Source organism: Pleurodeles waltl, chromosome 7 (genome assembly GCF_031143425.1).
Source record: "Pleurodeles waltl isolate 20211129_DDA chromosome 7, aPleWal1.hap1.20221129, whole genome shotgun sequence".
NCBI lineage: Eukaryota > Metazoa > Chordata > Amphibia > Caudata > Salamandridae > Pleurodeles > Pleurodeles waltl.
This window is the reverse complement of record NC_090446.1, coordinates 10,903,245-10,919,157: the sequence shown is the minus strand read 5'-3', so window position 1 is coordinate 10,919,157 and position 15,913 is coordinate 10,903,245. Positions and strand designations below refer to the sequence as shown.

The window sequence follows — 15,913 nt, the reverse complement described above, 5'->3', positions numbered from 1 at the left end:
TAGGCACCATCGCAAAACTTCTGTCTTGGAGGCCATGAATGGACTCCACAGAGAGACGGGTTGGTCTTTACAGGTATGAAAAGAAGTGCCTCGTCCAATCTAGGTCCTGTGGCTAGGCGTTTCCTGAGCTGAATTCTCCTTGGAGGAGAGTGGGCGCGTTCAGTTTCTCTGCAGACTAGTGCCTGACAGGTGAGGGAGGGGGAGCAGGATGCATTTGGCCTGGGTTCATATCTTTCTTCTGTGGCTTTAATGGTCTTTGCTTCATATTCTGTTTTACTGACTGCTTTGCATAGAGGCTGCTCCCTTGTTCTCCCACGCAGGAGGCCCTGAAGAGGAATCCCAAAAATGTCATCTGACGTAGTCGGCAGGATTTGAACATACTCGTGGAGACGCCAAATGATATCTAGTCCATCGCCTTAACCACTTGGTAACGACTACTTGGCTCTGCAAGCGGTGCCCCTTTCAACATAGCCCTTCATGTCTTCACAGGCAACCTCACTGGCTCCAGTCATTCCACTCTGCTCCTTCCTCTTCCTCAGCAATCCTTTGCACTGGCAAGGTGCTTCTCAAAAAACAAATATAGGCACTCCTGCCAATCCACAAGTATTCCGAAGGCTTTGCTGAGGCCCTCTGCAGCCCTTCTTCTTTACAGCACATCAACTGCTGACCTTTGTTTGCCCTAAGGCTTCTGCTTCCATATTGGAGTCATCCCAGGCTTTGTTGATCCCAGCCGTCAGCCCAGCACCTCAGTTGAGCCTTTGAAAGGCTGTCAGGCCCTGCTCCTCTTTCTGTCTTGATATTCTAGCCACATTACTTAATAGGTGAGTGGAGGCGGGCCCAAGAGAGGGTAGTCTCTATGCAAATGAAGTGCTTGGGCATACCTGGGAGTGTCCTTCTGCAAGCCATTCAGCCTCCTGGCTGGTGGCAGGTTTGTTGAGGAGAGCAAGGCCGTGTTGGGCCAGTCCCAAAGCAAAGGCGAGCTCCTTCAGCAGGAGTCCATTTATGCGAGGGACCCTAAGTTACTCAGGCATATATAATAATCACCTTTAGCCCTTATAGAGAGGTTTGGCCGATCGGGGCCAAAGGGGCGGTGGGGTCAGAAGGCTCAGGGTAAGGGCCTCAGTAGCCTCACCTCTCTTGTTGCCCTAGGTTGCACTGTGGTCTGGGACCTGGCCAAACGCCAATCCTTTTTAACCACACCTGCAGCTCTGCCTAGGTCGAGAAGCAACAGCAGAGAGCTTCCTTCCTGCCCCTTCCTGTGCTTCCCACCAACCTCCTAAATTGACCCCTGTAGAGGAGCTAGCTGCCTTGTCCTTCCCAACAACAATTTATCCAGGCACTCACCCCAGACAGCAGGCTCGAAAAGCACAGGCAAGGCTTCTCTGCAGCTCCCCAAAATAGACAGATACAGTGTCTGAGAAGCTGTAGGCCTGGGCAGCGTACTCCTTGAGAGTTTTCATGCTGGCATTGCTTCACATTCTTGTCTTTGTTTTACCTGTGCTCTCAACGTTGTTGAATAATACATGCTTATTCCTGGGAAAGGAGGCATCCAAGGAAAAACCTAACACATCATTGTGAAAGAGCACCGACGTAGTCGGCAGGATTTGAACGTGCGCGGGGACACCCCAATGGATTTCGAGTCCATCGCCTTAACCACTCGGCCACGACTACTCACGAGGGGTGGCTGCCACTTAAGCTGAGGTTCTCACTCTCACAGCAGTCTTTTTCTTTCCCTCAGTTCACTCTGCTCCACTGCCTTCCCATCTTTGCCTCTCCGTTCTACTGCAAAAAACACACTTGGTCCATACCTGCATACTGACGTGACTCAAAGGCACTATTATAAAGTTCATGTTCCTGGCCAGAGAAAAGCAAAAAGGAGGTTGTAAAAGAATGCAGTTATGACACTTTCGGAAAATAATGACACTGTCAGACGCCACAATAAGGCTACTTCCTTCATGCATCTGATACCTCAGATGGAACTTACTGGCGAGATGATAACTGAAGTTCTTTCCCAATCTCCTTGGCTATTACTCGACATGTGTCTTCTCGACAGCTGGGGTGCACAAGTGGCAGGAGTGCCAGACAGGTGGTCTCATGCCTTCTCCGGCCACTCTTTTGATCCCATTCCCTGCCCAGTGTTTCGCCTTCCTTAGCTCTATTGAGACTGATAGCTATATTCGGCCTGCTTGTGCAGATGCCATTTAATATGAAGTATAAAATATCACCAAAGGTGAAGTAGCACGTAGTCTGCAGGATTTGAACCTACGCGGGGAGACCCCAATGGATTTCAAGTCCATCGCCTTAACTACTCGGCCACGACTACTTGCTTAAAGCTATGGTCCATTTTCAACGAAGCTCGTTTCTATTTCTGCTGGCGGTCTAGCCTCTGGACAGAAGCAGTCCTTTTCTAGAGAGGAAGGCCACAATGGCAAACGTTTGAGCCCTCACAGGCCGCTGAGCCTATAAGTCCTGCTTTTGGAGCCCGCATTTATGCCAGAAGGTATTTCAAAGAATTATGGGAAAATACTGTTCACAAAAGGGACAGCGTAGTTGGCAGGAATCGAACCTGCGCGGGGATACCCCAATGGATTTCTAGTCCATCGCCATAACCACTCGGCCACAACTACCCACACAAGACAATCTCAACAGGGCACTTTACCTCCATCCGTAGTCTTTTTTCTTTCCGTTCACTGGACCATTTTCCCTGCTCTCCTATACATCATTCCTATTCCACAGAAGACTTTCTAAAGCGTCTCAAGCTAAAAGCAGGCATGCATGTGAAATTAGCACTCCTTGTATGTTCATGTTTTGAGACGGGGGAAAAAAATCAGGCCGGAAGAGGTGGTAGCTTTAACGTCAGGGAGATGGCAGCCACAATAGGCACCATCGCAAAACTTCTGTCTTGGAGGCCATGAATGGACTCCACAGAGAGACGGGTTGGTCTTTACAGGTATGAAAAGAAGTGCCTCGTCCAATCTAGGTCCTGTGGCTAGGCGTTTCCTGAGCTGAATTCTCCTTGGAGGAGAGTGGGCGCGTTCAGTTTCTCTGCAGACTAGTGCCTGACAGGTGAGGGAGGGGGAGCAGGATGCATTTGGCCTGGGTTCATATCTTTCTTCTGTGGCTTTAATGGTCTTTGCTTCATATTCTGTTTTACTGACTGCTTTGCATAGAGGCTGCTCCCTTGTTCTCCCACGCAGGAGGCCCTGAAGAGGAATCCCAAAAATGTCATCTGACGTAGTCGGCAGGATTTGAACATACTCGTGGAGACGCCAAATGATATCTAGTCCATCGCCTTAACCACTTGGTAACGACTACTTGGCTCTGCAAGCGGTGCCCCTTTCAACATAGCCCTTCATGTCTTCACAGGCAACCTCACTGGCTCCAGTCATTCCGCTCTGCTCCTTCCTCTTCCTCAGCAATCCTTTGCACTGGCAAGGTGCTTCTCAAAAAACAAATATAGGCACTCCTGCCAATCCACAAGTATTCCAAAGGCTTTGCTGAGGCCCTCTGCAGCCCTTCTTCTTTACAGCACATCAACTGCTGACCTTTGTTTGCCCTAAGGCTTCTGCTTCCATATTGGAGTCATCCCAGGCTTTGTTGATCCCAGCCGTCAGCCCAGCACCTCAGTTGAGCCTTTGAAAGGCTGTCAGGCCCTGCTCCTCTTTCTGTCTTGATATTCTAGCCACATTACTTAATAGGTGAGTGGAGGCGGGCCCAAGAGAGGGTAGTCTCTATGCAAATGAAGTGCTTGGGCATACCTGGGAGTGTGCTTCTGCAAGCCATTCAGCCTCCTGGCTGGTGGCAGGTTTGTTGAGGAGAGCAAGGCCGTGTTGGGCCAGTCCCAAAGCAAAGGCGAGCTCCTTCAGCAGGAGTCCATTTATGCGAGGGACCCTAAGTTACTCAGCCATATATAATAATCACCTTTAGCCCTTATAGAGAGGTTTGGCCGATCGGGGCCAAAGGGGCGGTGGGGTCAGAAGGCTCAGGGTAAGGGCCTCAGTAGCCTCACCTCTCTTGTTGCCCTAGGTTGCACTGTGGTCTGGGACCTGGCCAAACGCCAATCCTTTTTAACCACACCTGCAGCTCTGCCTAGGTCGAGAAGCAACAGCAGAGAGCTTCCTTCCTGCACCTTCCTGTGCTTCCCACCAACCTCCTAAATTGACCCCTGTAGAGGAGCTAGCTGCCTTGTCCTTCCCAACAACAATTTATCCAGGCACTCACCCCAGACAGCAGGCTCGAAAAGCACAGGCAAGGCTTCTCTGCAGCTCCCCAAAATAGACAGATACAGTGTCTGAGAAGCTGTAGGCCTGGGCAGCGTACTCCTTGAGAGTTTTCATGCTGGCATTGCTTCACATTCTTGTCTTTGTTTTACCTGTGCTCTCAACGTTGTTGAATAATACATGCTTATTCCTGGGAAAGGAGGCATCCAAGGAAAAACCTAACACATCATTGTGAAAGAGCACCGACGTAGTCAGCAGAATTTGAACCTGCGCGGGGACACCCCAATGGATTTCGAGTCCATTGCCTTAACCACTCTGCCACGACTACTCACGAGGGGTGGCTGCCACTTAAGCTGAGGTTCTCACTCTCACAGCAGTCTTTTTCTTTCCCTCAGTTCACTCTGCTCCACTGCCTTCCCATCTTTGCCTATCCGTTCTACTGCAAAAAACACACTCGGTCCATACCTGCATACTGACGTGACTCAAAGGTACTATTATAAAGTTCATGTTCCTGGCCAGAGAAAAGCAAAAAGGAGGTTGTAAAAGAATGCAGTTATGACTCTTTAGGAAAATAATGACACTGTCAGACGCCCCAATAAGGCTACTTCCTTCATGCATCTGATACCTCAGATGGAACTTACTGGCGAGATGATAACTGAAGTTCTTTCCCAATCTCCTTGGCTATTACTCGACATGTGTCTTCTCGACAGCTGGGGTGCACAAGTGGCAGGAGTGCCAGACAGGTAGTCTCATGCCTTCTCCGGCCACTCTTTTGATCCCATTCCCTGCCCAGTGTTTCGCCTTCCTTAGCTCTATTGAGAGTGATAGCTATATTCGGCCTGCTTGTGCAGATGCCATTTAATATGAAGTATAAAATATCACCAAAGGTGAAGTAGCACTTAGTCGGCAGGATTTGAACCTACGCGGGGAGACCCCAATGGATTTCAAGTCCATCGCCTTAACCACTCGGCCACGATTACTTGCTTACAGATATGGTCCATTTTCAACGTAGCTTGTTTCTATTTCTGCTGGCGGTCTAGCCTCTGGACAGAAGCAGTCCTTTTCTAGAGAGGAAGGCCACAATGGCAAAAGTTTGAGCCCTCCCAGGCCGCTGACCCTATTAGTCCTGCTTTTGGAGCCCGCATTTATGCCAGAAGGTATTTCAAAGAATTATGGGAAAATACTGTTCACAAAAGGGACAGCGTAGTTGGCAGGATTCAATCCTGCTCGGGGATACCCCAATGGATTTCTAGTCCATCGCCTTAACCACTCGGCCACAACTACCCACACAAGTGAATCTCAACAGGGCACTTTACCTCCATCCGTAGTCTTTTTTCTTTCCGTTCACTGGACCATTTTCCCTGCTCTCCTATACATCATTCCTATTCCACAGAAGACTTTCTAAAGCGTCTCAAGCTAAAAGCAGGCATGCATGTGAAATTAGCACTCCTTGTATGTTCATGTTTTGAGACGGGGGAAAAAAATCAGGCCGGAAGAGGTGGTAGCTTTAACGTTAGGGAGATGGCAGCCACGATAGGCACCATGGCAAAACTTCTGTCTTGGAGGCCATGAATGGACTCCACAGAGAGACGGGTTGGTCTTTACAGGTATGAAAAGAAGTGCCTCGTCCAATCTAGGGCCTGTGGCTAGGCGTTTCCTGAGCTGAATTCTCCTTGGAGGAGAGTGGGCGCGTTCAGTTTCTCTGCAGACTAGTGCCTGACAGGTGAGGGAGGGGGAGCAGGATGCATTTGGCCTGGGTTCATATCTTTCTTCTGTGGCTTTAATGGTCTTTGCTTCATATTCTGTTTTACTGACTGCTTTGCATAGAGGCTGCTCCCTTGTTCTCCCACGCAGGAGGCCCTGAAGAGGAATCCCAAAAATGTCATCTGACGTAGTCGGCAGGATTTGAACATACTCGTGGAGACGCCAAATGATATCTAGTCCATCGCCTTAACCACTTGGTAACGACTACTTGGCTCTGCAAGCGGTGCCCCTTTCAACATAGCCCTTCATGTCTTCACAGGCAACCTCACTGGCTCCAGTCATTCCGCTCTGCTCCTTCCTCTTCCTCAGCAATCCTTTGCACTGACAAGGTGCTTCTCAAAAAACAAATATAGGCACTCCTGCCAATCCACAAGTATTCCGAAGGCTTTGCTGAGGCCCTCTGCAGCCCTTCTTCTTTACAGCACATCAACTGCTGACCTTTGTTTGCCCTAAGGCTTCTGCTTCCATATTGGAGTCATCCCAGGCTTTGGTGATCCCAGCCGTCAGCCCAGCACCTCAGTTGAGCCTTTGAAAGGCTGTCAGGCCCTGCTCCTCTTTCTGTCTTGATATTCTAGCCACATTACTTAATAGGTGAGTGGAGGCGGGCCCAAGAGAGGGTAGTCTCTATGCAAATGAAGTGCTTGGGCATACCTGGGAGTGTCCTTCTGCAAGCCATTCAGCCTCCTGGCTGGTGGCAGGTTTGTTGAGGAGAGCAAGGCTGTGTTGGGCTAGTCCCAAAGCAAAGGCGAGCTCCTTCAGCAGGAGTCCATTTATGCGAGGGACCCTAAGTTACTCAGGCATATATAATAATCACCTTTAGCCCTTATAGAGAGGTTTTGGCCGATCGGGGCCAAAGGGGCGGTGGGGTCAGAAGGCTCAGGGTAAGGGCCTCAGTAGCCTCACCTCTCTTGTTGCCCTAGGTTGCACTGTGGTCTGGGACCTGGCCAAACGCCAATCCTTTTTAACCACACCTGCAGCTCTGCCTAGGCCGAGAAGCAACAGCAGAGAGCTTCCTTCCTGCCCCTTCCTGTGCTTCCCACCAACCTCCTAAATTGACCCCTGTAGAGGAGCTAGCTGCCTTGTCCTTCCCAACAACAATTTATCCAGGCACTCACCCCAGACAGCAGGCTCGAAAAGCACAGGCAAGGCTTCTCTGCAGCTCCCCAAAATAGACAGATACAGTGTCTGAGAAGCTGTAGGCCTGGGCAGCGTACTCCTTGAGAGTTTTCATGCTGGCATTGCACAGTGCATTGTTTCACATTCTTGTCTTTGTTTTACCTGTGCTCTCAACGTTGTTGAATAATACATGCTTATTCCTGGGAAAGGAGGCATCCAAGGAAAAACCTAACACATCATTGTGAAAGAGCACCGACGTAGTCGGCAGGATTTGAACCTGCGCGGGGACACCCCAATGGATTTCGAGTCCATCGCCTTAACCACTCGGCCACGACTACTCACGAGGGGTGGCTGCCACTTAAGCTGAGGTTCTCACTCTCACAGCAGTCTTTTTCTTTCCCTTAGTTCACTCTGCTCCACTGCCTTCCCATCTTTGCCTATCCGTTCTACTGCAAAAAACACACTCGGTCCATACCTGCATACTGACGTGAGTCAAAGGCACTATTATAAAGTTCATGTTCCTGGCCAGAGAAAAGCAAAAAGGAGGTTGTAAAAGAATGCAGTTATGACACTTTAGGAAAATAATGACACTGTCAGACGCCCCAATAAGGCTACTTCCTTCATGCATCTGATACCTCAGATGGAACTTACTGGCGAGATGATAACTGAAGTTCTTTCCCAATCTCCTTGGCTATTACTCGACATGTGTCTTCTCGACAGCTGGGGTGCACAAGTGGCAGGAGTGCCAGACAGGTAGTCTCATGCCTTCTCCGGCCACTCTTTTGATCCCATTCCCTGCCCAGTGTTTCGCCTTCCTTAGCTCTATTGAGAGTGATAGCTATATTCGGCCTGCTTGTGCAGATGCCATTTAATATGAAGTATAAAATATCACCAAAGGTGAAGAAGCACGTAGTCGGCAGGATTTGAACCTACGCGGGGAGACCCCAATGGATTTCAAGTCCATCGCCTTAACCACTCGGCCACGACTACTTGCTGAAAGCTATGGTCCATTTTCAAAGTAGCTCGTTTCTATTTCTGCTGGCGGTCTAGCCTCTGGACAGAAGCAGTCCTTTTCTAGAGAGGAAGGCCACAATGGCAAAAGTTTGAGCCCTCCCAGGCCGCTGACCCTATTAGTCCTGCTTTTGGAGCCCGCATTTATGCCAGAAGGTATTTCAAAGAATTATGGGAAAATACTGTTCACAAAAGGGACAGCGTAATTGGCAGGATTCGAACCTGCGCGGGGATACCCCAATGGATTTCTAGTCCATCGCCTTAACCACTCGGCCACAACTACCCACACAAGTGAATCTCAACAGGGCACTTTACCTCCATCCGTAGTCTTTTTTCTTTCCGTTCACTGGACCATTTTCCCTGCTCTCCTATACATCATTCCTATTCCACAGAAGACTTTCTAAAGCGTCTCAAGCTAAAAGCAGGCATGCATGTGAAATTAGCACTCCTTGTATGTTCATGTTTTGAGACGGGGGAAAAAAATCAGGCCGGAAGAGGTGGTAGCTTTAACGTCAGGGAGATGGCAGCCACGATAGGCACCATGGCAAAACTTCTGTCTTGGAGGCCATGAATGGACTCCACAGAGAGACGGGTTGGTCTTTACAGATATGAAAAGAAGTGCCTCGTCCAATCTAGGGCCTGTGGCTAGGCGTTTCCTGAGCTGAATTCTCCTTGGAGGAGAGTGGGCGTGTTCAGTTTCTCTGCAGACTAGTGCCTGACAGGTGAGGGAGGGGGAGCAGGATGCATTTGGCCTGGGTTCATATCTTTCTTCTGTGGCTTTAATGGTCTTTGCTTCATATTCTGTTTTACTGACTGCTTTGCATAGAGGCTGCTCCCTTGTTCTCCCACGCAGGAGGCCCTGAAGAGGAATCCCAAAAATGTCATCTGACGTAGTCGGCAGGATTTGAACATACTCGTGGAGACGCCAAATGATATCTAGTCCATCGCCTTAACCACTTGGTAACGACTACTTGGCTCTGCAAGCGGTGCCCCTTTCAACATAGCCCTTCATGTCTTCACAGGCAACCTCACTGGCTCCAGTCATTCCGCTCTGCTCCTTCCTCTTCCTCAGCAATCCTTTGCACTGGCAAGGTGCTTCTCAAAAAACAAATATAGGCACTCCTGCCAATCCACAAGTATTCCGAAGGCTTTGCTGAGGCCCTCTGCAGCCCTTCTTCTTTACAGCACATCAACTGCTGACCTTTGTTTGCCCTAAGGCTTCTGCTTCCATATTGGAGTCATCCCAGGCTTTGGTGATCCCAGCCGTCAGCCCAGCACCTCAGTTGAGCCTTTGAAAGGCTGTCAGGCCCTGCTCCTCTTTCTGTCTTGATATTCTAGCCACATTACTTAATAGGTGAGTGGAGGCGGCCCAAGAGAGGGTAGTCTCTATGCAAATGAAGTGCTTGGGCATACCTGGGAGTGTCCTTCTGCAAGCCATTCAGCCTCCTGGCTGGTGGCAGGTTTGTTCAGGAGAGCAAGGCCGTGTTGGGCCAGTCCCAAAGCAAAGGCGAGCTCCTTCAGCAGGAGTCCATTTATGCGAGGGACCCTAAGTTACTCAGGCATATATAATAATCACCTTTAGCCCTTATAGAGAGGTTTTGGCCGATCGGGGCCAAAGGGGCGGTGGGGTCAGAAGGCTCAGGGTAAGGGCCTCAGTAGCCTCACCTCTCTTGTTGCCCTAGGTTGCACTGTGGTCTGGGACCTGGCCAAACGCCAATCCTTTTTAACCACACCTGCAGCTCTGCCTAGGCCGAGAAGCAACAGCAGAGAGCTTCCTTCCTGCCCCTTCCTGTGCTTCCCACCAACCTCCTAAGTTGACCCCTGTAGAGGAGCTAGCTGCCTTGTCCTTCCCAACAACAATTTATCCAGGCACTCACCCCAGACAGCAGGCTCAAAAAGCACAGGCAAGGCTTCTCTGCAGCTCCCCAAAATAGACAGATACAGTGTCTGAGAAGCTGTAGTCCTGGGCAGCGTACTCCTTGAGAGTTTTCATGCTGGCATTGCACAGTGCATTGTTTCACATTCTTGTCTTTGTTTTACCTGTGCTCTCAACGTTGTTGAATAATACATGCTTATTCCTGGGAAAGGAGGCATCCAAGGAAAAACCTAACACATCATTGTGAAAGAGCACCGACGTAGTCGGCAGGATTTGAACCTGTGCGGGGACACCCCAATGGATTTCTAGTCCATCGCCTTAACCACTCGGCCACGACTACTCACGAGGGGTGGCTGCCACTTAAGCTGAGGTTCTCACTCTCACAGCAGTCTTTTTCTTTCCCTCAGTTCACTCTGCTCCACTGCCTTCCCATCTTTGCCTATCCGTTCTACTGCAAAAAACACACTCGGTCCATACCTGCATACTGACGTGACTCAAAGGCACTATTATAAAGTTCATGTTCCTGGCCAGAGAAAAGCAAAAAGGAGGTTGTAAAAGAATGCAGTTATGACACTTTAGGAAAATAATGACACTGTCAGACGCCCCAATAAGGCTACTTCCTTCATGTATCTGATACCTCAGATGGAACTTACTGGCGAGATGATAACTGAAGTTCTTTCCCAATCTCCTTGGCTATTACTCGACATGTGTCTTCTCGACAGCTGGGGTGCACAAGTGGCAGGAGTGCCAGACAGGTAGTCTCATGCCTTCTCCGGCCACTCTTTTGATCCCATTCCCTGCCCAGTGTTTCGCCTTCCTTAGCTCTATTGAGAGTGATAGCTATATTCGGCCTGCTTGTGCAGATGCCATTTAATATGAAGTATAAAATATCATCAAAGGTGAAGTAGCACGTAGTCGGCAGGATTTGAACCTACGCGGGAGACCCCAATGGATTTCAAGTCCATCGCCTTAACCACTCAGCCACGACTACTTGCTTAAAGCTATGGTCCATTTTCAACGTAGCTCGTTTCTATTTCTGCTGGCGGTATAGCCTCTGGACAGAAGCAGTCCTTTTCTAGAGAGGAAGGCCACAATGGCAAAAGTTTGAGGCCTCCCAGGCCGCTGACCCTATTAGTCCTGCTTTTGGAGCCCGCATTTATGCCAGAAGGTATTTCAAAGAATTATGGGAAAATACTGTTCACAAAAGGGACAGCGTAGTTGGCAGGATTCAAGCCTGCTCGGGGATACCCCAATGGATTTCTAGTCCATCGCCTTAACCACTCAGCCACAACTACCCACACAAGTGAATCTCAACAGGGCACTTTACCTCCATCCGTAGTCTTTTTTCTTTCCGTTCACTGGACCATTTTCCCTGCTCTCCTATACATCATTCCTATTCCACAGAAGACTTTCTAAAGCGTCTCAAGCTAAAAGCAGGCATGCATGTGAAATAAGCACTCCTTGTATGTTCATGTTTTGAGACGGGGGAAAAAAATCAGGCCGGAAGAGGTGGTAGCTTTAACGTCAGGGAGATGGCAGCCACGATAGGCACCATGGCAAAACTTCTGTCTTGGAGGCCATGAATGGACTCCACAGAGAGACGGGTTGGTCTTCACAGGTATGAAAAGAAGTGCCTCGTCCAATCTAGGGCCTGTGGCTAGGCGTTTCCTGAGCTGAATTCTCCTTGGAGGAGAGTGGGCGCGTTCAGTTTCTCTGCAGACTAGTGCCTGACAGGTGAGGGAGGGGGAGCAGGATGCATTTGGCCTGGGTTCATATCTTTCTTCTGTGGCTTTAATGGTCTCTGCTTCATATTCTGTTTTACTGACTGCTTTGCATAGAGGCTGCTCCCTTGTTCTCCCACGCAGGAGGCCCTGAAGAGGAATCCCAAAAATGTCATCTGACGTAGTCGGCAGGATTTGAACATACTCGTGGAGACGCCAAATGATATCTAGTCCATCGCCTTAACCACTTGGTAACGACTACTTGGCTCTGCAAGCAGTGCCCCTTTCAACATAGCCCTTCATGTCTTCACAGGCAACCTCACTGGCTCCAGTCATTCCGCTCTGCTCCTTCCTCTTCCTCAGCAATCCTTTGCACTGGCAAGGTGCTTCTCAAAAAACAAATATAGGCACTCCTGCCAATCCACAAGTATTCCGAAGGCTTTGCTGAGGCCCTCTGCAGCCCTTCTTCTTTACAGCACATCAACTGCTGACCTTTGTTTGCCCTAAGGCTTCTGCTTCCATATTGGAGTCATCCCAGGCTTTGGTGATCCCAGCCGTCAGCCCAGCACCTCAGTTGAGCCTTTGAAAGGCTCCTCTTTCTGTCTTGATATTCTAGCCACATTACTTAATAGGTGAGTGGAGGCGGGCCCAAGAGAGGGTAGTCTCTATGCAAATGAAGTGCTTGGGCATACCTGGGAGTGTCCTTCTGCAAGCCATTCAGCCTCCTGGCTGGTGGCAGGTTTGTTGAGGAGAGCAAGGCCGTGTTGGGCCAGTCCCAAAGCAAAGGCGAGCTCCTTCAGCAGGAGTCCATTTATGCGAGGGACCCTAAGTTACTCAGGCATATATAATAATCACCTTTAGCCCTTATAGAGAGGTTTTGGCCGATCGGGGCCAAAGGGGCGGTGGGGTCAGAAGGCTCAGGGTAAGGGCCTCAGTAGCCTCACCTCTCTTGTTGCCCTAGGTTGCACTGTGGTCTGGGACCTGGCCAAACGCCAATCCTTTTTAACCACACCTGCAGCTCTGCCTAGGCCGAGAAGCAACAGCAGAGAGCTTCCTTCCTGCCCCTTCCTGTGCTTCCCACCAACCTCCTAAATTGACCCCTGTAGAGGAGCTAGCTGCCTTGTCCTTCCCAACAACAATTTATCCAGGCACTCACCCCAGACAGCAGGCTCGAAAAGCACAGGCAAGGCTTCTCTGCAGCTCCCCAAAATAGACAGATACAGTGTCTGAGAAGCTGTAGGCCTGGGCAGCGTACTCCTTGAGAGTTTTCATGCTGGCATTGCACAGTGCATTGTTTCATATTCTTGTCTTTGTTTTACCTGTGCTCTCAACGTTGTTGAATAATACATGCTTATTCCTGGAAAAGGAGGCATCCAAGGAAAAACCTAACACATCATTGTGAAAGAGCACCGACGTAGTCGGCAGGATTTGAACCTGCGCGGGGACACCCCAATAGATTTTGGATCCATCGCCTTAACCACTCGGCCACGACTACTCACGAGGGGTGGCTGCCACTTAAGCTGAGGTTCTCACTCTCACAGCAGTCTTTTTCTTTCCCTCAGTTGACTCTGCTCCACTGCCTTCCCATCTTTGCCTATCCGTTCTACTGCAAAAAACACACTTGGTCCATACCTGCATACTGACGTGACTCAAAGGCACTATTATAAAGTTCATGTTCCTGGCCAGAGAAAAGCAAAAAGGAGGTTGTAAAAGAATGCAGTTATGACACTTTAGGAAAATAATGACACTGTCAGATGCCACAATAAGGCTACTTCCTTCATGCATCTGATACCTCAGATGGAACTTACTGGCGAGATGATAACTGAAGTTCTTTCCCAATCTCCTTGGCTATTACTCGACATGTGTCTTCTCGACAGCTGGGGTGCACAAGTGGCAGGAGTGCCAGACAGGTAGTCTCATGCCTTCTCCGGCCACTCTTTTGATCCCATTCCCTGCCCAGTGTTTCGCCTTCCTTAGCTCTATTGATCCTGATAGCTATATTCGGCCTGCTTGTGCAGATGCCATTTAATATGAAGTATAAAATATCACCAAAGGTGAAGTAGCACGTAGTCGGCATTATTTGAACCTACGCGGGGAGACCCCAATGAATTTCAAGTCCATCGCCTTAGCCACTCGGCCACGACTACTTGCTTAAAGCTATGGTCCATTTTCAACGTAGCTCATTTCTATTTCTGCTGGCGGTCTAGCCTCTGGACAGAAGCAGTCCTTTTCTAGAGAGGAAGGCCACAATGGCAAAAGTTTGAGCCCTCCCAGGCCGCTGACCCTATTAGTCCTGCTTTTGGAGCCCGCATTTATGCCAGAAGGTATTTCAAAGAATTATGGGAAAATATTGTTCACAAAAGGGACAGCGCAGTTGGCAGGATTCGAACCTGCGCTGGAATACCCCAATGGATTTCTAGTCCATCGCCTTAACCACTCGGCCACAACTACCCACACAAGTGAATCTCAACAGGGCACTTTACCTCCATCCGTAGTCTTTTTTCTTTCCGTTCACTGGACCATTTTCCCTGCTCTCCTATACATCATTCCTATTCCACAGAAGACTTTCTAAAGCGTCTCAAGCTAAAAGCAGGTATGCATGTGAAATTAGCACTCCTTGAATCTTCATGTATTTAAAACGGGGGAAAAAAATCAGGCAGGAAGAGGTGGTAGCTTTAACGTCAGGGAGATGGCAGCCACGATAGGCACCATTGCAAAACTTCTGTCTTGGAGGCCATGAATGGACTCCACAGAGAGACAGGTTGGTCTTTACAGGTATGAAAAGAAGTGCCTCGTCCAATCTAGGGCCTGTGGCTAGGCGTTTCCTCAGCTGAATTCTCCTTGGAGGAGAGTGGGCGCGTTCAGTTTCTCTGCAGACTAGTGCCTGACAGGTGAGGGAGGGGAGCAGGATGCATTTGGCCTGGGTTCATATCTTTCTTCTGTGGCTTTAATGGTCTTTGCTTCATATTCTGTTTTACTGACTGCTTTGCATAGAGGCTGCTCCCTTGTTCTCCCACGCAGGAGGCCCTGAAGAGGAATCCCAAAAATGTCATCTGACGTAGTCGGCAGGATTTGAACATACTCGTGGAGACGCCAAATGATATCTAGTCCATCGCCTTAACCACTTGGTAACGACTACTTGGCTCTGCAAGCGGTGCCCCTTTCAACATAGCCCTTCATGTCTTCACAGGCAACCTCACTGGCTCCAGTCATTCCGCTCTGCTCCTTCCTCTTCCTCAGCAATCCTTTGCACTGGCAAGGTGCTTCTCAAAAAACAAATATAGGCACTCCTGCCAATCCACAAGTATTCCGAAGGCTTTGCTGAGGCCCTCTGCAGCCCTTCTTCTTTACAGCACATCAACTGCTGACCTTTGTTTGCCCTAAGGCTTCTGCTTCCATATTGGAGTCATCCCAGGCTTTGGTGATCCCAGCCATCAGCCCAGCACCTCAGTTGAGCCTTTGAAAGGCTGTCAGGCCCTGCTCCTCTTTCTGTCTTGATATTCTAGCCACATTACTTAATAGGTGAGTGGAGGCGGGCCCAAGAGAGGGTAGTCTCTATGCAAATGAAGTGCTTGGGCATACCTGGGAGTGTCCTTCTGCAAGCCATTCAGCCTCCTGGCTGGTGGCAGGTTTGTTGAGGAGAGCAAGGCCGTGTTGGGCCAGTCCCAAAGCAAAGGCGAGCTCCTTCAGCAGGAGTCCATTTATGCGAGGGACCCTAAGTTACTCAGGCATATATAATAATCACCTTTAGCCCTTATAGAGAGGTTTTGGCCGATCGGGGCCAAAGGGGCGGTGGGGTCAGAAGGCTCAGGGTAAGGGCCTCAGTAGCCTCACCTCTCTTGTTGCCCTAGGTTGCACTGTGGTCTGTGGTCTGTGGTCTGGGACCTGGCCAAACGCCAATCCTTTTTAACCACACCTGCAGCTCTGCCTAGGCCGAGAAGCAACAGCAGAGAGCTTCCTTCCTGCCCCTTCCTGTGCTTCCCACCAACCTCCTAAATTGACCCCTGTAGAGGAGCTAGCTGCCTTGTCCTTCCCAACAATTTATCCAGGCACTCACCCCAGATAGCAGGCTCGAAAAGCACAGGCAAGGCTTCTCTGCAGCTCCCCAAAATAGACAGATACAGTGTCTGAGAAGCTGTAGGCCTGGGCAGCGTACTCCTTGAGAGTTTTCATGCTGGCATTGCACGGTGCATTGTTTCACATTC

The 15,913-nt window shown here is 49.7% G+C and overlaps 14 non-coding genes across 14 annotated transcripts; all 14 read right to left on the bottom strand.

The window, feature by feature from the left end:
- Nucleotides 1–1,589: 1,589 nt before the first annotated feature.
- On the bottom strand, nucleotides 1,590–1,671 carry TRNAS-CGA (transfer RNA serine (anticodon CGA)). Its single transcript has one exon. It is a non-coding gene; the product is annotated as a tRNA-Ser (tRNA).
- Nucleotides 1,672–2,241: 570 nt separating this feature from the next.
- Nucleotides 2,242–2,323, bottom strand: TRNAS-UGA (transfer RNA serine (anticodon UGA)). The gene has a single exon. It is a non-coding gene; the product is annotated as a tRNA-Ser (tRNA).
- A 222-nt stretch (nucleotides 2,324–2,545) lies between these two features.
- On the bottom strand, nucleotides 2,546–2,627 carry TRNAS-AGA (transfer RNA serine (anticodon AGA)). Its single transcript has one exon. It is a non-coding gene; the product is annotated as a tRNA-Ser (tRNA).
- Nucleotides 2,628–4,466: 1,839 nt separating this feature from the next.
- TRNAS-CGA (transfer RNA serine (anticodon CGA)) lies at nucleotides 4,467–4,548 on the bottom strand. The gene has a single exon. It is a non-coding gene; the product is annotated as a tRNA-Ser (tRNA).
- A 563-nt stretch (nucleotides 4,549–5,111) lies between these two features.
- On the bottom strand, nucleotides 5,112–5,200 carry TRNAS-UGA (transfer RNA serine (anticodon UGA)). Its single transcript has one exon. It is a non-coding gene; the product is annotated as a tRNA-Ser (tRNA).
- Nucleotides 5,201–5,422: 222 nt separating this feature from the next.
- On the bottom strand, nucleotides 5,423–5,504 carry TRNAS-AGA (transfer RNA serine (anticodon AGA)). The gene has a single exon. It is a non-coding gene; the product is annotated as a tRNA-Ser (tRNA).
- Nucleotides 5,505–7,356: 1,852 nt separating this feature from the next.
- On the bottom strand, nucleotides 7,357–7,438 carry TRNAS-CGA (transfer RNA serine (anticodon CGA)). The gene has a single exon. It is a non-coding gene; the product is annotated as a tRNA-Ser (tRNA).
- A 570-nt stretch (nucleotides 7,439–8,008) lies between these two features.
- Nucleotides 8,009–8,090, bottom strand: TRNAS-UGA (transfer RNA serine (anticodon UGA)). Its single transcript has one exon. It is a non-coding gene; the product is annotated as a tRNA-Ser (tRNA).
- Nucleotides 8,091–8,312: 222 nt separating this feature from the next.
- TRNAS-AGA (transfer RNA serine (anticodon AGA)) lies at nucleotides 8,313–8,394 on the bottom strand. Its single transcript has one exon. It is a non-coding gene; the product is annotated as a tRNA-Ser (tRNA).
- A 1,851-nt stretch (nucleotides 8,395–10,245) lies between these two features.
- TRNAS-AGA (transfer RNA serine (anticodon AGA)) lies at nucleotides 10,246–10,327 on the bottom strand. The gene has a single exon. It is a non-coding gene; the product is annotated as a tRNA-Ser (tRNA).
- A 570-nt stretch (nucleotides 10,328–10,897) lies between these two features.
- On the bottom strand, nucleotides 10,898–10,978 carry TRNAS-UGA (transfer RNA serine (anticodon UGA)). The gene has a single exon. It is a non-coding gene; the product is annotated as a tRNA-Ser (tRNA).
- Nucleotides 10,979–11,200: 222 nt separating this feature from the next.
- TRNAS-AGA (transfer RNA serine (anticodon AGA)) lies at nucleotides 11,201–11,282 on the bottom strand. The gene has a single exon. It is a non-coding gene; the product is annotated as a tRNA-Ser (tRNA).
- Nucleotides 11,283–13,773: 2,491 nt separating this feature from the next.
- On the bottom strand, nucleotides 13,774–13,855 carry TRNAS-UGA (transfer RNA serine (anticodon UGA)). The gene has a single exon. It is a non-coding gene; the product is annotated as a tRNA-Ser (tRNA).
- Nucleotides 13,856–14,077: 222 nt separating this feature from the next.
- TRNAS-AGA (transfer RNA serine (anticodon AGA)) lies at nucleotides 14,078–14,159 on the bottom strand. The gene has a single exon. It is a non-coding gene; the product is annotated as a tRNA-Ser (tRNA).
- Nucleotides 14,160–15,913: the final 1,754 nt, after the last annotated feature.